Source organism: Ascaphus truei, chromosome 12 (genome assembly GCF_040206685.1).
Source record: "Ascaphus truei isolate aAscTru1 chromosome 12, aAscTru1.hap1, whole genome shotgun sequence".
NCBI lineage: Eukaryota > Metazoa > Chordata > Amphibia > Anura > Ascaphidae > Ascaphus > Ascaphus truei.
This window is the reverse complement of record NC_134494.1, coordinates 10,159,781-10,182,753: the sequence shown is the minus strand read 5'-3', so window position 1 is coordinate 10,182,753 and position 22,973 is coordinate 10,159,781. Positions and strand designations below refer to the sequence as shown.

The following is a 22,973-nucleotide window of genomic DNA, read 5'->3' as shown; positions in this document are numbered from 1 at the left end:
GAAACTGTTCTTACATACTGTATGACGCAACTGTATGCCAAAAACCTATCTATGAACACAGGGAAAACACACTATTCTCTGTGTTAACAGCTACATTTCTTGGAGACCAAATACACAAAAAATCAGTGACACTGACTCCAAATCAGAGACAGTTGACATGTCTGGATTCTAAACACTATTCAGCATATGTACAGTATCAAGGCAAAAAGTGGTATGATTGCAGACCAAAACACTCTGCACCCTAGGAAGGAATGGGGGAAAAAACGAATCACAGTGACCCAACCAATATGGCCGGTTAGCTCAGATGGTTAGAGCGTGGTGCTAATAACGCCAAGGTCGCGGGTTCGATCCCCGTACTGGCCAAAGTTTTACACGTATTTGACATATGTCTCTCTTTATAGACCCCTGACGAGTTAGTTTGAAGGATTATTCCTTTCGGAAGGATTGTTGATGCACTTTGTATAGACGCAAAAAGAGGGGGACAACATCCATCCTGTTGTAAGTGTGCAAAAAGAGTGATTTCTTTCTGTGCCACTCCATTTTTTTTTTAACAAATGGTACAGTATATATCACCTTGGTACTACAGTATATGCAATGTAAATATGCGGATGAACAGAGCATAGAATAAAGAAGAGAGCATAGAATAAAGAAGCAGCTAGCGCAAACAGTAATTATTACTGAAGTGACGTGAGTAATGCTAACGATTGAGAAGCCCTGAATTGTAAGGATGGAAAAGATACCACCTGCATGTAGTACTTATGAACTCATGTAGTCATGTAGTCATGGCAAGCAGACAGCACGTCGCCCCCTATTGGCTGCAATCCTTCTGGGCTAAAAATAAAAACTATCTGCTGGCACGTTTTCTTTCTCAATCCGCCCCATTCACCAGGAAGAGAGACAGAAACAGTTCACCTCCGCATCCATTTCCTCTCTCACTTTAACGCTGGCTGCACCTGAGACAGTGGGAGGGAAGTTGAGAGATCAAAAAAGAGTCACAACCATTCCAAATCCTGTCCTATCAACAGGCTGCTGCTGTCTCTCTGCTCTCAAGGAATTTAATTTGCATGGGAGGGACAAACTGATGTCTCTGCCTCTCTGCCTCTCTGCCTCTCTGCCTCTCTGCCTCTCTGCCTCTCTGCCTCTCTGCCTCTCTGCCTCTCTGCCTCTCTGCCTCTCTGCCTCTCTGCCTCTCTGCCTCTCTGCCTCTCTGCCTCTCTGCCTCTCTGCCTCTCTGCCTCTCTGCCTCCATGGCTGAACAGGTCTACTGTATACTAAAGCTCTAGACCTGTGAGCTAGCCTGTGTGATGTTGTCACAACGTATCCACGGACACATTGGGAATTGTGACATCATCATCATGATCATCACACAGACTGGCTGTCCTGTAAGAGACAGAAAGATAGATAGAGACACAGACGGAGAGATGCACTTAGAAATAGATATGCCCAGGCACAGACTGCATTGGGCTTCTGTATCCTACAATGACATTTGAATGAAAAAGAATTTCAGGGGAGTTACATGGTGCATATTTTAATATGAGATCTATACTGTATATATATGTTGTATTACTGTACATCATTTATTTGCCTCCAAATATCCGCCATATGTGAAGGGGCGTAAGTCTAAAATTTGCCTTCCTAGGTAAGAAACTGTTCTTACATACTGTATGACGCAACTGTATGCCAAAAACCTATCTATGAACACAGGGAAAACACACTATTCTCTGTGTTAACAGCTACATTTCTTGGAGACCAAATACACAAAAAATCAGTGACACTGACTCCAAATCAGAGACAGTTGACATGTCTGGATTCTAAACACTATTCAGCATATGTACAGTATCAAGGCAAAAAGTGGTATGATTGCAGACCAAAACACTCTGCACCCTAGGAAGGAATGGGGGAAAAAAACGAATCACAGTGACCCAACCAATATGGCCGGTTAGCTCAGATGGTTAGAGCGTGGTGCTAATAACGCCAAGGTCGCGGGTTCGATCCCCGTACTGGCCAAAGTTTTACACGTATTTGACATATGTCTCTCTTTATAGACCCCTGACGAGTTAGTTTGAAGGATTATTCCTTTCGGAAGGATTGTTGATGCACTTTGTATAGACGCAAAAAGAGGGGGACAACATCCATCCTGTTGTAAGTGTGCAAAAAGAGTGATTTCTTTCTGTGCCACTCCATTTTTTTTTTAACAAATGGTACAGTATATATCACCTTGGTACTACAGTATATGCAATGTAAATATGCGGATGAACAGAGCATAGAATAAAGAAGAGAGCATAGAATAAAGAAGCAGCTAGCGCAAACAGTAATTATCACTGAAGTGACGTGAGTAATGCTAACGATTGAGAACCCCTGAATTGTAAGGATGGAAAAGATACCACCTGCATGTAGTACTTATGAACTCATGTAGTCATGTAGTCATGGCAAGCAGACAGCACGTCGCCCCCTATTGGCTGCAATCCTTCTGGGCTAAAAATAAAAACTATCTGCTGGCACGTTTTCTTTCTCAATCCGCCCCATTCACCAGGAAGAGAGACAGAAACAGTTCACCTCCGCATCCATTTCCTCTCTCACTTTAACGCTGGCTGCACCTGAGACAGTGGGAGGGAAGTTGAGAGATCAAAAAAGAGTCACAACCATTCCAAATCCTGTCCTATCAACAGGCTGCTGCTGTCTCTCTGCTCTCAAGGAATTTAATTTGCATGGGAGGGACAAACTGATGTCTCTGCCTCTCTGCCTCTCTGCCTCTCTGCCTCTCTGCCTCTCTGCCTCTCTGCCTCTCTGCCTCTCTGCCTCTCTGCCTCTCTGCCTCTCTGCCTCTCTGCCTCTCTGCCTCTCTGCCTCTCTGCCTCTCTGCCTCTCTGCCTCTCTGCCTCTCTGCCTCTCTGCCTCTCTGCCTCTCTGCCTCTCTGCCTCTCTGCCTCCATGGCTGAACAGGTCTACTGTATACTAAAGCTCTAGACCTGTGAGCTAGCCTGTGTGATGTTGTCACAACGTATCCACGGACACATTGGGAATTGTGACATCATCATCATGATCATCACACAGACTGGCTGTCCTGTAAGAGACAGAAAGATAGATAGAGACACAGACGGAGAGATGCACTTAGAAATAGATATGCCCAGGCACAGACTGCATTGGGCTTCTGTATCCTACAATGACATTTGAATGAAAAAGAATTTCAGGGGAGTTACACTGGCGACACACTTTATTCGAGCTTGGCTTGTCCCACGAATTCGGGTATACCCAGGTGTATTGAGGTTTGTGACTGTTTTCTGCCCGAGTGCATTGAGGTATTTTCCAGGCAGGGATTGAAGCATTTTATTCCCGCTGGCTGCAATAATGCACAGTATATATATATATACTGCATTACAATTCATGAATTTATGCCATCTGGTAGACATGCGAAGCATTGCAGCCTATTAAATCCTAATCATTATCATTTAACAGATCAGCCGCCCATCAGCCAGGCATCAACCCAGGCTGGGAAGGCAAATGCAACGGGGCTTGTCAGAGGTGAGGAGTGGCGCATTCCAGGTATCTGCCAGGTACATACCGGGTATTTGCTCAAATAAAGTGTGTCGGTGCAGTACATGGTGCATATTTTAATATGAGATCTATACTGTATATATATGTTGTATTACTGTACATCATTTATTTGCCTCCAAATATCCGCCATATGTGAAGGGGCGTAAGTCTAAAATTTGCCTTCCTAGGTAAGAAACTGTTCTTACATACTGTATGACGCAACTGTATGCCAAAAACCTATCTATGAACACAGGGAAAACACACTATTCTCTGTGTTAACAGCTACATTTCTTGGAGACCAAATACACAAAAAATCAGTGACACTGACTCCAAATCAGAGACAGTTGACATGTCTGGATTCTAAACACTATTCAGCATATGTACAGTATCAAGGCAAAAAGTGGTATGATTGCAGACCAAAACACTCTGCACCCTAGGAAGGAATGGGGGAAAAAACGAATCACAGTGACCCAACCAATATGGCCGGTTAGCTCAGATGGTTAGAGCGTGGTGCTAATAACGCCAAGGTCGCGGGTTCGATCCCCGTACTGGCCAAAGTTTTACACGTATTTGACATATGTCTCTCTTTATAGACCCCTGACGAGTTAGTTTGAAGGATTATTCCTTTCGGAAGGATTGTTGATGCACTTTGTATAGACGCAAAAAGAGGGGGACAACATCCATCCTGTTGTAAGTGTGCAAAAAGAGTGATTTCTTTCTGTGCCACTCCATTTTTTTTTTAACAAATGGTACAGTATATATCACCTTGGTACTACAGTATATGCAATGTAAATATGCGGATGAACAGAGCATAGAATAAAGAAGAGAGCATAGAATAAAGAAGCAGCTAGCGCAAACAGTAATTATTACTGAAGTGACGTGAGTAATGCTAACGATTGAGAAGCCCTGAATTGTAAGGATGGAAAAGATACCACCTGCATGTAGTACTTATGAACTCATGTAGTCATGTAGTCATGGCAAGCAGACAGCACGTCGCCCCCTATTGGCTGCAATCCTTCTGGGCTAAAAATAAAAACTATCTGCTGGCACGTTTTCTTTCTCAATCCGCCCCATTCACCAGGAAGAGAGACAGAAACAGTTCACCTCCGCATCCATTTCCTCTCTCACTTTAACGCTGGCTGCACCTGAGACAGTGGGAGGGAAGTTGAGAGATCAAAAAAGAGTCACAACCATTCCAAATCCTGTCCTATCAACAGGCTGCTGCTGTCTCTCTGCTCTCAAGGAATTTAATTTGCATGGGAGGGACAAACTGATGTCTCTGCCTCTCTGCCTCTCTGCCTCTCTGCCTCTCTGCCTCTCTGCCTCTCTGCCTCTCTGCCTCTCTGCCTCTCTGCCTCTCTGCCTCTCTGCCTCTCTGCCTCTCTGCCTCTCTGCCTCTCTGCCTCTCTGCCTCTCTGCCTCTCTGCCTCTCTGCCTCTCTGCCTCTCTGCCTCTCTGCCTCTCTGCCTCCATGGCTGAACAGGTCTACTGTATACTAAAGCTCTAGACCTGTGAGCTAGCCTGTGTGATGTTGTCACAACGTATCCACGGACACATTGGGAATTGTGACATCATCATCATGATCATCACACAGACTGGCTGTCCTGTAAGAGACAGAAAGATAGATAGAGACACAGACGGAGAGATGCACTTAGAAATAGATATGCCCAGGCACAGACTGCATTGGGCTTCTGTATCCTACAATGACATTTGAATGAAAAAGAATTTCAGGGGAGTTACATGGTGCATATTTTAATATGAGATCTATACTGTATATATATGTTGTATTACTGTACATCATTTATTTGCCTCCAAATATCCGCCATATGTGAAGGGGCGTAAGTCTAAAATTTGCCTTCCTAGGTAAGAAACTGTTCTTACATACTGTATGACGCAACTGTATGCCAAAAACCTATCTATGAACACAGGGAAAACACACTATTCTCTGTGTTAACAGCTACATTTCTTGGAGACCAAATACACAAAAAATCAGTGACACTGACTCCAAATCAGAGACAGTTGACATGTCTGGATTCTAAACACTATTCAGCATATGTACAGTATCAAGGCAAAAAGTGGTATGATTGCAGACCAAAACACTCTGCACCCTAGGAAGGAATGGGGGAAAAAAACGAATCACAGTGACCCAACCAATATGGCCGGTTAGCTCAGATGGTTAGAGCGTGGTGCTAATAACGCCAAGGTCGCGGGTTCGATCCCCGTACTAGCCAAAGTTTTACACGTATTTGACATATGTCTCTCTTTATAGACCCCTGACGAGTTAGTTTGAAGGATTATTCCTTTCGGAAGGATTGTTGATGCACTTTGTATAGACGCAAAAAGAGGGGGACAACATCCATCCTGTTGTAAGTGTGCAAAAAGAGTGATTTCTTTCTGTGCCACTCCATTTTTTTTTTAACAAATGGTACAGTATATATCACCTTGGTACTACAGTATATGCAATGTAAATATGCGGATGAACAGAGCATAGAATAAAGAAGAGAGCATAGAATAAAGAAGCAGCTAGCGCAAACAGTAATTATCACTGAAGTGACGTGAGTAATGCTAACGATTGAGAAGCCCTGAATTGTAAGGATGGAAAAGATACCACCTGCATGTAGTACTTATGAACTCATGTAGTCATGTAGTCATGGCAAGCAGACAGCACGTCGCCCCCTATTGGCTGCAATCCTTCTGGGCTAAAAATAAAAACTATCTGCTGGCACGTTTTCTTTCTCAATCCGCCCCATTCACCAGGAAGAGAGACAGAAACAGTTCACCTCCGCATCCATTTCCTCTCTCACTTTAACGCTGGCTGCACCTGAGACAGTGGGAGGGAAGTTGAGAGATCAAAAAAGAGTCACAACCATTCCAAATCCTGTCCTATCAACAGGCTGCTGCTGTCTCTCTGCTCTCAAGGAATTTAATTTGCATGGGAGGGACAAACTGATGTCTCTGCCTCTCTGCCTCTCTGCCTCTCTGCCTCTCTGCCTCTCTGCCTCTCTGCCTCTCTGCCTCTCTGCCTCTCTGCCTCTCTGCCTCTCTGCCTCTCTGCCTCTCTGCCTCTCTGCCTCTCTGCCTCTCTGCCTCTCTGCCTCTCTGCCTCTCTGCCTCTCTGCCTCTCTGCCTCTCTGCCTCTCTGCCTCTCTGCCTCTCTGCCTCTCTGCCTCCATGGCTGAACAGGTCTACTGTATACTAAAGCTCTAGACCTGTGAGCTAGCCTGTGTGATGTTGTCACAACGTATCCACGGACACATTGGGAATTGTGACATCATCATCATGATCATCACACAGACTGGCTGTCCTGTAAGAGACAGAAAGATAGATAGAGACACAGACGGAGAGATGCACTTAGAAATAGATATGCCCAGGCACAGACTGCATTGGGCTTCTGTATCCTACAATGACATTTGAATGAAAAAGAATTTCAGGGGAGTTACATGGTGCATATTTTAATATGAGATCTATACTGTATATATATGTTGTATTACTGTACATCATTTATTTGCCTCCAAATATCCGCCATATGTGAAGGGGCGTAAGTCTAAAATTTGCCTTCCTAGGTAAGAAACTGTTCTTACATACTGTATGACGCAACTGTATGCCAAAAACCTATCTATGAACACAGGGAAAACACACTATTCTCTGTGTTAACAGCTACATTTCTTGGAGACCAAATACACAAAAAATCAGTGACACTGACTCCAAATCAGAGACAGTTGACATGTCTGGATTCTAAACACTATTCAGCATATGTACAGTATCAAGGCAAAAAGTGGTATGATTGCAGACCAAAACACTCTGCACCCTAGGAAGGAATGGGGGAAAAAAACGAATCACAGTGACCCAACCAATATGGCCGGTTAGCTCAGATGGTTAGAGCGTGGTGCTAATAACGCCAAGGTCGCGGTTTCGATCCCCGTACTGGCCAAAGTTTTACACGTATTTGACATATGTCTCTCTTTATAGACCCCTGACGAGTTAGTTTGAAGGATTATTCCTTTCGGAAGGATTGTTGATGCACTTTGTATAGACGCAAAAAGAGGGGGACAACATCCATCCTGTTGTAAGTGTACAAAAAGAGTGATTTCTTTCTGTGCCACTCCATTTTTTTTTTAACAAATGGTACAGTATATATCACCTTGGTACTACAGTATATGCAATGTAAATATGCGGATGAACAGAGCATAGAATAAAGAAGAGAGCATAGAATAAAGAAGCAGCTAGCGCAAACAGTAATTATCACTGAAGTGACGTGAGTAATGCTAACGATTGAGAACCCCTGAATTGTAAGGATGGAAAAGATACCACCTGCATGTAGTACTTATGAACTCATGTAGTCATGTAGTCATGGCAAGCAGACAGCACGTCGCCCCCTATTGGCTGCAATCCTTCTGGGCTAAAAATAAAAACTATCTGCTGGCACGTTTTCTTTCTCAATCCGCCCCATTCACCATGAAGACAGACAGAAACAGTTCACCTCCGCATCCATTTCCTCTCTCACTTTAACGCTGGCTGCACCTGAGACAGTGGGAGGGAAGTTGAGAGATCAAAAAAGAGTCACAACCATTCCAAATCCTGTCCTATCAACAGGCTGCTGCTGTCTCTCTGCTCTCAAGGAATTTAATTTGCATGGGAGGGACAAACTGATGTCTCTGCCTCTCTGCCTCTCTGCCTCTCTGCCTCTCTGCCTCTCTGCCTCTCTGCCTCTCTGCCTCTCTGCCTCTCTGCCTCTCTGCCTCTCTGCCTCTCTGCCTCTCTGCCTCTCTGCCTCTCTGCCTCTCTGCCTCTCTGCCTCTCTGCCTCCATGGCTGAACAGGTCTACTGTATACTAAAGCTCTAGACCTGTGAGCTAGCCTGTGTGATGTTGTCACAACGTATCCACGGACACATTGGGAATTGTGACATCATCATCATGATCATCACACAGACTGGCTGTCCTGTAAGAGACAGAAAGATAGATAGAGACACAGACGGAGAGATGCACTTAGAAATAGATATGCCCAGGCACAGACTGCATTGGGCTTCTGTATCCTACAATGACATTTGAATGAAAAAGAATTTCAGGGGAGTTACATGGTGCATATTTTAATATGAGATCTATACTGTATATATATGTTGTATTACTGTACATCATTTATTTGCCTCCAAATATCCGCCATATGTGAAGGGGCGTAAGTCTAAAATTTGCCTTCCTAGGTAAGAAACTGTTCTTACATACTGTATGACGCAACTGTATGCCAAAAACCTATCTATGAACACAGGGAAAACACACTATTCTCTGTGTTAACAGCTACATTTCTTGGAGACCAAATACACAAAAAATCAGTGACACTGACTCCAAATCAGAGACAGTTGACATGTCTGGATTCTAAACACTATTCAGCATATGTACAGTATCAAGGCAAAAAGTGGTATGATTGCAGACCAAAACACTCTGCACCCTAGGAAGGAATGGGGGAAAAAAACGAATCACAGTGACCCAACCAATATGGCCGGTTAGCTCAGATGGTTAGAGCGTGGTGCTAATAACGCCAAGGTCGCGGGTTCGATCCCCGTACTGGCCAAAGTTTTACACGTATTTGACATATGTCTCTCTTTATAGACCCCTGACGAGTTAGTTTGAAGGATTATTCCTTTCGGAAGGATTGTTGATGCACTTTGTATAGACGCAAAAAGAGGGGGACAACATCCATCCTGTTGTAAGTGTGCAAAAAGAGTGATTTCTTTCTGTGCCACTCCATTTTTTTTTTAACAAATGGTACAGTATATATCACCTTGGTACTACAGTATATGCAATGTAAATATGCGGATGAACAGAGCATAGAATAAAGAAGAGAGCATAGAATAAAGAAGCAGCTAGCGCAAACAGTAATTATCACTGAAGTGACGTGAGTAATGCTAACGATTGAGAACCCCTGAATTGTAAGGATGGAAAAGATACCACCTGCATGTAGTACTTATGAACTCATGTAGTCATGTAGTCATGGCAAGCAGACAGCACGTCGCCCCCTATTGGCTGCAATCCTTCTGGGCTAAAAATAAAAACTATCTGCTGGCACGTTTTCTTTCTCAATCCGCCCCATTCACCAGGAAGAGAGACAGAAACAGTCCACCTCCGCATCCATTTCCTCTCTCACTTTAACGCTGGCTGCACCTGAGACAGTGGGAGGGAAGTTGAGAGATCAAAAAAGAGTCACAACCATTCCAAATCCTGTCCTATCAACAGGCTGCTGCTGTCTCTCTGCTCTCAAGGAATTTAATTTGCATGGGAGGGACAAACTGATGTCTCTGCCTCTCTGCCTCTCTGCCTCTCTGCCTCTCTGCCTCTCTGCCTCTCTGCCTCTCTGCCTCTCTGCCTCTCTGCCTCTCTGCCTCTCTGCCTCTCTGCCTCTCTGCCTCTCTGCCTCTCTGCCTCTCTGCCTCTCTGCCTCTCTGCCTCTCTGCCTCTCTGCCTCTCTGCCTCTCTGCCTCTCTGCCTCCATGGCTGAACAGGTCTACTGTATACTAAAGCTCTAGACCTGTGAGCTAGCCTGTGTGATGTTGTCACAACGTATCCACGGACACATTGGGAATTGTGACATCATCATCATGATCATCACACAGACTGGCTGTCCTGTAAGAGACAGAAAGATAGATAGAGACACAGACGGAGAGATGCACTTAGAAATAGATATGCCCAGGCACAGACTGCATTGGGCTTCTGTATCCTACAATGACATTTGAATGAAAAAGAATTTCAGGGGAGTTACAGTACATGGTGCATATTTTAATATGAGATCTATACTGTATATATATGTTGTATTACTGTACATCATTTATTTGCCTCCAAATATCCGCCATATGTGAAGGGGCGTAAGTCTAAAATTTGCCTTCCTAGGTAAGAAACTGTTCTTACATACTGTATGACGCAACTGTATGCCAAAAACCTATCTATGAACACAGGGAAAACACACTATTCTCTGTGTTAACAGCTACATTTCTTGGAGACCAAATACACAAAAAATCAGTGACACTGACTCCAAATCAGAGACAGTTGACATGTCTGGATTCTAAACACTATTCAGCATATGTACAGTATCAAGGCAAAAAGTGGTATGATTGCAGACCAAAACACTCTGCACCCTAGGAAGGAATGGGGGAAAAAACGAATCACAGTGACCCAACCAATATGGCCGGTTAGCTCAGATGGTTAGAGCGTGGTGCTAATAACGCCAAGGTCGCGGGTTCGATCCCCGTACTGGCCAAAGTTTTACACGTATTTGACATATGTCTCTCTTTATAGACCCCTGACGAGTTAGTTTGAAGGATTATTCCTTTCGGAAGGATTGTTGATGCACTTTGTATAGACGCAAAAAGAGGGGGACAACATCCATCCTGTTGTAAGTGTGCAAAAAGAGTGATTTCTTTCTGTGCCACTCCATTTTTTTTTTAACAAATGGTACAGTATATATCACCTTGGTACTACAGTATATGCAATGTAAATATGCGGATGAACAGAGCATAGAATAAAGAAGAGAGCATAGAATAAAGAAGCAGCTAGCGCAAACAGTAATTATTACTGAAGTGACGTGAGTAATGCTAACGATTGAGAAGCCCTGAATTGTAAGGATGGAAAAGATACCACCTGCATGTAGTACTTATGAACTCATGTAGTCATGTAGTCATGGCAAGCAGACAGCACGTCGCCCCCTATTGGCTGCAATCCTTCTGGGCTAAAAATAAAAACTATCTGCTGGCACGTTTTCTTTCTCAATCCGCCCCATTCACCAGGAAGAGAGACAGAAACAGTTCACCTCCGCATCCATTTCCTCTCTCACTTTAACGCTGGCTGCACCTGAGACAGTGGGAGGGAAGTTGAGAGATCAAAAAAGAGTCACAACCATTCCAAATCCTGTCCTATCAACAGGCTGCTGCTGTCTCTCTGCTCTCAAGGAATTTAATTTGCATGGGAGGGACAAACTGATGTCTCTGCCTCTCTGCCTCTCTGCCTCTCTGCCTCTCTGCCTCTCTGCCTCTCTGCCTCTCTGCCTCTCTGCCTCTCTGCCTCTCTGCCTCTCTGCCTCTCTGCCTCTCTGCCTCTCTGCCTCTCTGCCTCTCTGCCTCTCTGCCTCTCTGCCTCCATGGCTGAACAGGTCTACTGTATACTAAAGCTCTAGACCTGTGAGCTAGCCTGTGTGATGTTGTAACAACGTATCCACGGACACATTGGGAATTGTGACATCATCATCATGATCATCACACAGACTGGCTGTCCTGTAAGAGACAGAAAGATAGATAGAGACACAGACAGAGAGATGCACTTAGAAATAGATATGCCCAGGCACAGACTGCATTGGGCTTCTGTATCCTACAATGACATTTGAATGAAAAAGAATTTCAGGGGAGTTACATGGTGCATATTTTAATATGAGATCTATACTGTATATATATGTTGTATTACTGTACATCATTTATTTGCCTCCAAATATCCGCCATATGTGAAGGGGCGTAAGTCTAAAATTTGCCTTCCTAGGTAAGAAACTGTTCTTACATACTGTATGACGCAACTGTATGCCAAAAACCTATCTATGAACACAGGGAAAACACACTATTCTCTGTGTTAACAGCTACATTTCTTGGAGACCAAATACACAAAAAATCAGTGACACTGACTCCAAATCAGAGACAGTTGACATGTCTGGATTCTAAACACTATTCAGCATATGTACAGTATCAAGGCAAAAAGTGGTATGATTGCAGACCAAAACACTCTGCACCCTAGGAAGGAATGGGGGAAAAAAACGAATCACAGTGACCCAACCAATATGGCCGGTTAGCTCAGATGGTTAGAGCGTGGTGCTAATAACGCCAAGGTCGCGGGTTCGATCCCCGTACTGGCCAAAGTTTTACACGTATTTGACATATGTCTCTCTTTATAGACCCCTGACGAGTTAGTTTGAAGGATTATTCCTTTCGGAAGGATTGTTGATGCACTTTGTATAGACGCAAAAAGAGGGGGACAACATCCATCCTGTTGTAAGTGTGCAAAAAGAGTGATTTCTTTCTGTGCCACTCCATTTTATTTTTAACAAATGGTACAGTATATATCACCTTGGTACTACAGTATATGCAATGTAAATATGCGGATGAACAGAGCATAGAATAAAGAAGAGAGCATAGAATAAAGAAGCAGCTAGCGCAAACAGTAATTATCACTGAAGTGACGTGAGTAATGCTAACGATTGAGAAGCCCTGAATTGTAAGGATGGAAAAGATACCACCTGCATGTAGTACTTATGAACTCATGTAGTCATGTAGTCATGGCAAGCAGACAGCACGTCGCCCCCTATTGGCTGCAATCCTTCTGGGCTAAAAATAAAAACTATCTGCTGGCACGTTTTCTTTCTCAATCCGCCCCATTCACCAGGAAGAGAGACAGAAACAGTTCACCTCCGCATCCATTTCCTCTCTCACTTTAACGCTGGCTGCACCTGAGACAGTGGGAGGGAAGTTGAGAGATCAAAAAAGAGTCACAACCATTCCAAATCCTGTCCTATCAACAGGCTGCTGCTGTCTCTCTGCTCTCAAGGAATTTAATTTGCATGGGAGGGACAAACTGATGTCTCTGCCTCTCTGCCTCTCTGCCTCTCTGCCTCTCTGCCTCTCTGCCTCTCTGCCTCTCTGCCTCTCTGCCTCTCTGCCTCTCTGCCTCTCTGCCTCTCTGCCTCTCTGCCTCTCTGCCTCTCTGCCTCTCTGCCTCTCTGCCTCTCTGCCTCTCTGCCTCTCTGCCTCCATGGCTGAACAGGTCTACTGTATACTAAAGCTCTAGACCTGTGAGCTAGCCTGTGTGATGTTGTCACAACGTATCCACGGACACATTGGGAATTGTGACATCATCATCATGATCATCACACAGACTGGCTGTCCTGTAAGAGACAGAAAGATAGATAGAGACACAGACGGAGAGATGCACTTAGAAATAGATATGCCCAGGCACAGACTGCATTGGGCTTCTGTATCCTACAATGACATTTGAATGAAAAAGAATTTCAGGGGAGTTACATGGTGCATATTTTAATATGAGATCTATACTGTATATATATGTTGTATTACTGTACATCATTTATTTGCCTCCAAATATCCGCCATATGTGAAGGGGCGTAAGTCTAAAATTTGCCTTCCTAGGTAAGAAACTGTTCTTACATACTGTATGACGCAACTGTATGCCAAAAACCTATCTATGAACACAGGGAAAACACACTATTCTCTGTGTTAACAGCTACATTTCTTGGAGACCAAATACACAAAAAATCAGTGACACTGACTCCAAATCAGAGACAGTTGACATGTCTGGATTCTAAACACTATTCAGCATATGTACAGTATCAAGGCAAAAAGTGGTATGATTGCAGACCAAAACACTCTGCACCCTAGGAAGGAATGGGGGAAAAAAACGAATCACAGTGACCCAACCAATATGGCCGGTTAGCTCAGATGGTTAGAGCGTGGTGCTAATAACGCCAAGGTCGCGGGTTCGATCCCCGTACTGGCCAAAGTTTTACACGTATTTGACATATGTCTCTCTTTATAGACCCCTGACGAGTTAGTTTGAAGGATTATTCCTTTCGGAAGGATTGTTGATGCACTTTGTATAGACGCAAAAAGAGGGGGACAACATCCATCCTGTTGTAAGTGTGCAAAAAGAGTGATTTCTTTCTGTGCCACTCCATTTTATTTTTAACAAATGGTACAGTATATATCACCTTGGTACTACAGTATATGCAATGTAAATATGCGGATGAACAGAGCATAGAATAAAGAAGAGAGCATAGAATAAAGAAGCAGCTAGCGCAAACAGTAATTATCACTGAAGTGACGTGAGTAATGCTAACGATTGAGAACCCCTGAATTGTAAGGATGGAAAAGATACCACCTGCATGTAGTACTTATGAACTCATGTAGTCATGTAGTCATGGCAAGCAGACAGCACGTCGCCCCCTATTGGCTGCAATCCTTCTGGGCTAAAAATAAAAACTATCTGCTGGCACGTTTTCTTTCTCAATCCGCCCCATTCACCAGGAAGAGAGACAGAAACAGTTCACCTCCGCATCCATTTCCTCTCTCACTTTAACGCTGGCTGCACCTGAGACAGTGGGAGGGAAGTTGAGAGATCAAAAAAGAGTCACAACCATTCCAAATCCTGTCCTATCAACAGGCTGCTGCTGTCTCTCTGCTCTCAAGGAATTTAATTTGCATGGGAGGGACAAACTGATGTCTCTGCCTCTCTGCCTCTCTGCCTCTCTGCCTCTCTGCCTCTCTGCCTCTCTGCCTCTCTGCCTCTCTGCCTCTCTGCCTCTCTGCCTCTCTGCCTCTCTGCCTCTCTGCCTCTCTGCCTCTCTGCCTCTCTGCCTCTCTGCCTCTCTGCCTCTCTGCCTCTCTGCCTCTCTGCCTCTCTGCCTCCATGGCTGAACAGGTCTACTGTATACTAAAGCTCTAGACCTGTGAGCTAGCCTGTGTGATGTTGTCACAACGTATCCACGGACACATTGGGAATTGTGACATCATCATCATGATCATCACACAGACTGGCTGTCCTGTAAGAGACAGAAAGATAGATAGAGACACAGACGGAGAGATGCACTTAGAAATAGATATGCCCAGGCACAGACTGCATTGGGCTTCTGTATCCTACAATGACATTTGAATGAAAAAGAATTTCAGGGGAGTTACATGGTGCATATTTTAATATGAGATCTATACTGTATATATATGTTGTATTACTGTACATCATTTATTTGCCTCCAAATATCCGCCATATGTGAAGGGGCGTAAGTCTAAAATTTGCCTTCCTAGGTAAGAAACTGTTCTTACATACTGTATGACGCAACTGTATGCCAAAAACCTATCTATGAACACAGGGAAAACACACTATTCTCTGTGTTAACAGCTACATTTCTTGGAGACCAAATACACAAAAAATCAGTGACACTGACTCCAAATCAGAGACAGTTGACATGTCTGGATTCTAAACACTATTCAGCATATGTACAGTATCAAGGCAAAAAGTGGTATGATTGCAGACCAAAACACTCTGCACCCTAGGAAGGAATGGGGGAAAAAAACGAATCACAGTGACCCAACCAATATGGCCGGTTAGCTCAGATGGTTAGAGCGTGGTGCTAATAACGCCAAGGTCGCGGGTTCGATCCCCGTACTGGCCAAAGTTTTACACGTATTTGACATATGTCTCTCTTTATAGACCCCTGACGAGTTAGTTTGAAGGATTATTCCTTTCGGAAGGATTGTTGATGCACTTTGTATAGACGCAAAAAGAGGGGGACAACATCCATCCTGTTGTAAGTGTGCAAAAAGAGTGATTTCTTTCTGTGCCACTCCATTTTATTTTTAACAAATGGTACAGTATATATCACCTTGGTACTACAGTATATGCAATGTAAATATGCGGATGAACAGAGCATAGAATAAAGAAGAGAGCATAGAATAAAGAAGCAGCTAGCGCAAACAGTAATTATCACTGAAGTGACGTGAGTAATGCTAACGATTGAGAAGCCCTGAATTGTAAGGATGGAAAAGATACCACCTGCATGTAGTACTTATGAACTCATGTAGTCATGTAGTCATGGCAAGCAGACAGCACGTCGCCCCCTATTGGCTGCAATCCTTCTGGGCTAAAAATAAAAACTATCTGCTGGCACGTTTTCTTTCTCAATCCGCCCCATTCACCAGGAAGAGAGACAGAAACAGTTCACCTCCGCATCCATTTCCTCTCTCACTTTAACGCTGGCTGCACCTGAGACAGTGGGAGGGAAGTTGAGAGATCAAAAAAGAGTCACAACCATTCCAAATCCTGTCCTATCAACAGGCTGCTGCTGTCTCTCTGCTCTCAAGGAATTTAATTTGCATGGGAGGGACAAACTGATGTCTCTGCCTCTCTGCCTCTCTGCCTCTCTGCCTCTCTGCCTCTCTGCCTCTCTGCCTCTCTGCCTCTCTGCCTCTCTGCCTCTCTGCCTCTCTGCCTCTCTGCCTCTCTGCCTCTCTGCCTCTCTGCCTCCATGGCTGAACAGGTCTACTGTATACTAAAGCTCTAGACCTGTGAGCTAGCCTGTGTGATGTTGTCACAACGTATCCACGGACACATTGGGAATTGTGACATCATCATCATGATCATCACACAGACTGGCTGTCCTGTAAGAGACAGAAAGATAGATAGAGACACAGACGGAGAGATGCACTTAGAAATAGATATGCCCAGGCACAGACTGCATTGGGCTTCTGTATCCTACAATGACATTTGAATGAAAAAGAATTTCAGGGGAGTTACATGGTGCATATTTTAATATGAGATCTATACTGTATATATATGTTGTATTACTGTACATCATTTATTTGCCTCCAAATATCCGCCATATGTGAAGGGGCGTAAGTCTAAAATTTGCCTTCCTAGGTAAGAAACTGTTCTTACATACTGTATGACGCAACTGTATGCCAAAAACCTATCTATGAACACAGGGAAAACACACTATTCTCTGTGTTAACAGCTACATTTCTTGGAGACCAAATACACAAAAAATCAGTGACACTGACTCCAAATCAGAGACAGTTGACATGTCTGGATTCTAAACACTATTCAGCATATGTACAGTATCAAGGCAAAAAGTGGTATGATTGCAGACCAAAACACTCTGCACCCTAGGAAGGAATGGGGGAAAAAAACGAATCACAGTGACCCAACCAATATGGCCGGTTAGCTCAGATGGTTAGAGCGTGGTGCTAATAACGCCAAGGTCGCGGGTTCGATCCCCGTACTGGCCAAAGTTTTACACGTATTTGACATATGTCTCTCTTTATAGACCCCTGACGAGTTAGTTTGAAGGATTATTCCTTTCGGAAGGATTGTTGATGCACTTTGTATAGACGCAAAAAGAGGGGGACAACATCCATCCTGTTGTAAGTGTGCAAAAAGAGTGATTTCTTTCTGTGCCACTCCATTTTATTTTTAACAAATGGTACAGTATATATCACCTTGGTACTACAGTATATGCAATGTAAATATGCGGATGAACAGAGCATAGAATAAAGAAGAGAGCATAGAATAAAGAAGCAGCTAGCGCAAACAGTAATTATCACTGAAGTGACGTGAGTAATGCTAACGATTGAGAAGCCCTGAATTGTAAGGATGGAAAAGATACCACCTGCATGTAGTACTTATGAACTCATGTAGTCATGTAGTCATGGCAAGCAGACAGCACGTCGCCCCCTATTGGCTGCAATCCTTCTGGGCTAAAAATAAAAACTATCTGCTGGCACGTTTTCTTTCTCAATCCGCCCCATTCACCAGGAAGAGAGACAGAAACAGTTCACCTCCGCATCCATTTCCTCTCTCACTTTAACGCTGGCTGCACCTGAGACAGTGGGAGGGAAGTAGAGAGATCAAAAAAGAGTCACAACCATTCCAAATCCTGTCCTATCAACAGGCTGCTGCTGTCTCTCTGCTCTCAAGGAATTTAATTTGCATGGGAGGGACAAACTGATGTCTCTGCCTCTCTGCCTCTCTGCCTCTCTGCCTCTCTGCCTCTCTGCCTCTCTGCCTCTCTGCCTCTCTGCCTCTCTGCCTCTCTGCCTCTCTGCCTCTCTGCCTCTCTGCCTCTCTGCCTCTCTGCCTCTCTGCCTCTCTGCCTCTCTGCCTCCATGGCTGAACAGGTCTACTGTATACTAAAGCTCTAGACCTGTGAGCTAGCCTGTGTGATGTTGTCACAACGTATCCACGGACACATTGGGAATTGTGACATCATCATCATGATCATCACACAGACTGGCTGTCCTGTAAGAGACAGAAAGATAGATAGAGACACAGACGGAGAGATGCACTTAGAAATAGATATGCCCAGGCACAGACTGCATTGGGCTTCTGTATCCTACAATGACATTTGAATGAAAAAGAATTTCAGGGGAGTTACAGTACATGGTGCATATTTTAATATGAGATCTATACTGTATATATATGTTGTATTACTGTACATCATTTATTTGCCTCCAAATATCCGCCATATGTGAAGGGGCGTAAGTCTAAAATTTGCCTTCCTAGGTAAGAAACTGTTCTTACATACTGTATGACGCAACTGTATGCCAAAAACCTATCTATGAACACAGGGAAAACACACTATTCTCTGTGTTAACAGCTACATTTCTTGGAGACCAAATACACAAAAAATCAGTGACACTGACTCCAAATCAGAGACAGTTGACATGTCTGGATTCTAAACACTATTCAGCATATGTACAGTATCAAGGCAAAAAGTGGTATGATTGCAGACCAAAACACTCTGCACCCTAGGAAGGAATGGGGGAAAAAAACGAATCACAGTGACCCAACCAATATGGCCGGTTAGCTCAGATGGTTAGAGCGTGGTGCTAATAACGCCAAGGTCGCGGGTTCGATCCCCGTACTGGCCAAAGTTTTACACGTATTTGACATATGTCTCTCTTTATAGACCCCTGACGAGTTAGTTTGAAGGATTATTCCTTTCGGAAGGATTGTTGATGCACTTTGTATAGACGCAAAAAGAGGGGGACAACATCCATCCTGTTGTAAGTGTGCAAAAAGAGTGATTTCTTTCTGTGCCACTCCATTTTTTTTTTAACAAATGGTACAGTATATATCACCTTGGTACTACAGTATATGCAATGTAAATATGCGGATGAACAGAGCATAGAATAAAGAAGAGAGCATAGAATAAAGAAGCAGCTAGCGCAAACAGTAATTATCACTGAAGTGACGTGAGTAATGCTAACGATTGAGAAGCCCTGAATTGTAAGGATGGAAAAGATACCACCTGCATGTAGTACTTATGAACTCATGTAGTCATGTAGTCATGGCAAGCAGACAGCACGTCGCCCCCTATTGGCTGCAATCCTTCTGGGCTAAAAATAAAAACTATCTGCTGGCACGTTTTCTTTCTCAATCCGCCCCATTCACCAGGAAGAGAGACAGAAACAGTTCACCTCCGCATCCATTTCCTCTCTCACTTTAACGCTGGCTGCACCTGAGACAGTGGGAGGGAAGTTGAGAGATCAAAAAAGAGTCACAACCATTCCAAATCCTGTCCTATCAACAGGCTGCTGCTGTCTCTCTGCTCTCAAGGAATTTAATTTGCATGGGAGGGACAAACTGATGTCTCTGCCTCTCTGCCTCTCTGCCTCTCTGCCTCTCTGCCTCTCTGCCTCTCTGCCTCTCTGCCTCTCTGCCTCTCTGCCTCTCTGCCTCTCTGCCTCTCTGCCTCTCTGCCTCTCTGCCTCTCTGCCTCTCTGCCTCGCTGCCTCGCTGCCTCTCTGCCTCTCTGCCTCTCTGCCTCGCTGCCTCTCTGCCTCTCTGCCTCTCTGCCTCTCTGCCTCTCTGCCTCTCTGCCTCTCTGCCTCCATGGCTGAACAGGTCTACTGTATACTAAAGCTCTAGACCTGTGAGCTAGCCTGTGTGATGTTGTCACAACGTATCCACGGACACATTGGGAATTGTGACATCATCATCATGATCATCACACAGACTGGCTGTCCTGTAAGAGACAGAAAGATAGATAGAGACACAGACGGAGAGATGCACTTAGAAATAGATATGCCCAGGCACAGACTGCATTGGGCTTCTGTATCCTACAATGACATTTGAATGAAAAAGAATTTCAGGGGAGTTACATGGTGCATATTTTAATATGAGATCTATACTGTATATATATGTTGTATTACTGTACATCATTTATTTGCCTCCAAATATCCGCCATATGTGAAGGGGCGTAAGTCTAAAATTTGCCTTCCTAGGTAAGAAACTGTTCTTACATACTGTATGACGCAACTGTATGCCAAAAACCTATCTATGAACACAGGGAAAACACACTATTCTCTGTGTTAACAGCTACATTTCTTGGAGACCAAATACACAAAAAATCAGTGACACTGACTCCAAATCAGAGACAGTTGACATGTCTGGATTCTAAACACTATTCAGCATATGTACAGTATCAAGGCAAAAAGTGGTATGATTGCAGACCAAAACACTCTGCACCCTAGGAAGGAATGGGGGAAAAAAACGAATCACAGTGACCCAACCAATATGGCCGGTTAGCTCAGATGGTTAGAGCGTGGTGCTAATAACGCCAAGGTCGCGGGTTCGATCCCCGTACTGGCCAAAGTTTTACACGTATTTGACATATGTCTCTCTTTATAGACCCCTGACGAGTTAGTTTGAAGGATTATTCCTTTCGGAAGGATTGTTGATGCACTTTGTATAGACGCAAAAAGAGGGGGACAACATCCATCCTGTTGTAAGTGTGCAAAAAGAGTGATTTCTTTCTGTGCCACTCCATTTTTTTTTTAACAAATGGTACAGTATATATCACCTTGGTACTACAGTATATGCAATGTAAATATGCGGATGAACAGAGCATAGAATAAAGAAGAGAGCATAGAATAAAGAAGCAGCTAGCGCAAACAGTAATTATCACTGAAGTGACGTGAGTAATGCTAACGATTGAGAACCCCTGAATTGTAAGGATGGAAAAGATACCACCTGCATGTAGTACTTATGAACTCATGTAGTCATGTAGTCATGGCAAGCAGACAGCACGTCGCCCCCTATTGGCTGCAATCCTTCTGGGCTAAAAATAAAAACTATCTGCTGGCACGTTTTCTTTCTCAATCCGCCCCATTCACCAGGAAGAGAGACAGAAACAGTTCACCTCCGCATCCATTTCCTCTCTCACTTTAACGCTGGCTGCACCTGAGACAGTGGGAGGGAAGTTGAGAGATCAAAAAAGAGTCACAACCATTCCAAATCCTGTCCTATCAACAGGCTGCTGCTGTCTCTCTGCTCTCAAGGAATTTAATTTGCATGGGAGGGACAAACTGATGTCTCTGCCTCTCTGCCTCTCTGCCTCTCTGCCTCTCTGCCTCTCTGCCTCTCTGCCTCTCTGCCTCTCTGCCTCTCTGCCTCTCTGCCTCTCTGCCTCTCTGCCTCTCTGCCTCTCTGCCTCTCTGCCTCTCTGCCTCTCTGCCTCTCTGCCTCCATGGCTGAACAGGTCTACTGTATACTAAAGCTCTAGACCTGTGAGCTAGCCTGTGTGATGTTGTCACAACGTATCCACGGACACATTGGGAATTGTGACATCATCATCATGATCATCACACAGACTGGCTGTCCTGTAAGAGACAGAAAGATAGATAGAGACACAGACGGAGAGATGCACTTAGAAATAGATATGCCCAGGCACAGACTGCATTGGGCTTCTGTATCCTACAATGACATTTGAATGAAAAAGAATTTCAGGGGAGTTACACTGGCGACACACTTTATTCGAGCTTGGCTTGTCCCACGAATTCGGGTATACCCAGGTGTATTGAGGTTTGTGACTGTTTTCTGCCCGAGTGCATTGAGGTATTTTCCAGGCAGGGATTGAAGCATTTTATTCCCGCTGGCTGCAATAATGCACAGTATATATATATATACTGCATTACAATTCATGAATTTATGCCATCTGGTAGACATGCGAAGCATTGCAGCCTATTAAATCCTAATCATTATCATTTAACAGATCAGCCGCCCATCAGCCAGGCATCAACCCAGGCTGGGAAGGCAAATGCAACGGGGCTTGTCAGAGGTGAGGAGTGGCGCATTCCAGGTATCTGCCAGGTACATACCGGGTATTTGCTCAAATAAAGTGTGTCGGTGCAGTACATGGTGCATATTTTAATATGAGATCTATACTGTATATATATGTTGTATTACTGTACATCATTTATTTGCCTCCAAATATCCGCCATATGTGAAGGGGCGTAAGTCTAAAATTTGCCTTCCTAGGTAAGAAACTGTTCTTACATACTGTATGACGCAACTGTATGCCAAAAACCTATCTATGAACACAGGGAAAACACACTATTCTCTGTGTTAACAGCTACATTTCTTGGAGACCAAATACACAAAAAATCAGTGACACTGACTCCAAATCAGAGACAGTTGACATGTCTGGATTCTAAACACTATTCAGCATATGTACAGTATCAAGGCAAAAAGTGGTATGATTGCAGACCAAAACACTCTGCACCCTAGGAAGGAATGGGGGGAAAAAACGAATCACAGTGACCCAACCAATATGGCCGGTTAGCTCAGATGGTTAGAGCGTGGTGCTAATAACGCCAAGGTCGCGGGTTCGATCCCCGTACTGGCCAAAGTTTTACACGTATTTGACATATGTCTCTCTTTATAGACCCCTGACGAGTTAGTTTGAAGGATTATTCCTTTCGGAAGGATTGTTGATGCACTTTGTATAGACGCAAAAAGAGGGGGACAACATCCATCCTGTTGTAAGTGTGCAAAAAGAGTGATTTCTTTCTGTGCCACTCCATTTTTTTTTTAACAAATGGTACAGTATATATCACCTTGGTACTACAGT

At 44.0% G+C, this 22,973-nt stretch overlaps 12 non-coding genes across 12 annotated transcripts; all 12 read left to right on the top strand.

Moving 5' to 3' along the window:
• The first annotated feature begins 289 nt into the window (after nucleotides 1-289).
• Nucleotides 290-363, top strand: TRNAI-AAU (transfer RNA isoleucine (anticodon AAU)). The gene has a single exon. It is a non-coding gene; the product is annotated as a tRNA-Ile (tRNA).
• A 1,570-nt stretch (nucleotides 364-1,933) lies between these two features.
• Nucleotides 1,934-2,007, top strand: TRNAI-AAU (transfer RNA isoleucine (anticodon AAU)). The gene has a single exon. It is a non-coding gene; the product is annotated as a tRNA-Ile (tRNA).
• A 2,008-nt stretch (nucleotides 2,008-4,015) lies between these two features.
• On the top strand, nucleotides 4,016-4,089 carry TRNAI-AAU (transfer RNA isoleucine (anticodon AAU)). Its single transcript has one exon. It is a non-coding gene; the product is annotated as a tRNA-Ile (tRNA).
• A 4,938-nt stretch (nucleotides 4,090-9,027) lies between these two features.
• On the top strand, nucleotides 9,028-9,101 carry TRNAI-AAU (transfer RNA isoleucine (anticodon AAU)). Its single transcript has one exon. It is a non-coding gene; the product is annotated as a tRNA-Ile (tRNA).
• A 1,606-nt stretch (nucleotides 9,102-10,707) lies between these two features.
• TRNAI-AAU (transfer RNA isoleucine (anticodon AAU)) lies at nucleotides 10,708-10,781 on the top strand. The gene has a single exon. It is a non-coding gene; the product is annotated as a tRNA-Ile (tRNA).
• Nucleotides 10,782-12,343: 1,562 nt separating this feature from the next.
• TRNAI-AAU (transfer RNA isoleucine (anticodon AAU)) lies at nucleotides 12,344-12,417 on the top strand. The gene has a single exon. It is a non-coding gene; the product is annotated as a tRNA-Ile (tRNA).
• A 1,578-nt stretch (nucleotides 12,418-13,995) lies between these two features.
• TRNAI-AAU (transfer RNA isoleucine (anticodon AAU)) lies at nucleotides 13,996-14,069 on the top strand. The gene has a single exon. It is a non-coding gene; the product is annotated as a tRNA-Ile (tRNA).
• A 1,594-nt stretch (nucleotides 14,070-15,663) lies between these two features.
• Nucleotides 15,664-15,737, top strand: TRNAI-AAU (transfer RNA isoleucine (anticodon AAU)). Its single transcript has one exon. It is a non-coding gene; the product is annotated as a tRNA-Ile (tRNA).
• A 1,538-nt stretch (nucleotides 15,738-17,275) lies between these two features.
• TRNAI-AAU (transfer RNA isoleucine (anticodon AAU)) lies at nucleotides 17,276-17,349 on the top strand. Its single transcript has one exon. It is a non-coding gene; the product is annotated as a tRNA-Ile (tRNA).
• A 1,567-nt stretch (nucleotides 17,350-18,916) lies between these two features.
• TRNAI-AAU (transfer RNA isoleucine (anticodon AAU)) lies at nucleotides 18,917-18,990 on the top strand. Its single transcript has one exon. It is a non-coding gene; the product is annotated as a tRNA-Ile (tRNA).
• Nucleotides 18,991-20,640: 1,650 nt separating this feature from the next.
• Nucleotides 20,641-20,714, top strand: TRNAI-AAU (transfer RNA isoleucine (anticodon AAU)). Its single transcript has one exon. It is a non-coding gene; the product is annotated as a tRNA-Ile (tRNA).
• A 1,961-nt stretch (nucleotides 20,715-22,675) lies between these two features.
• Nucleotides 22,676-22,749, top strand: TRNAI-AAU (transfer RNA isoleucine (anticodon AAU)). Its single transcript has one exon. It is a non-coding gene; the product is annotated as a tRNA-Ile (tRNA).
• Nucleotides 22,750-22,973: the final 224 nt, after the last annotated feature.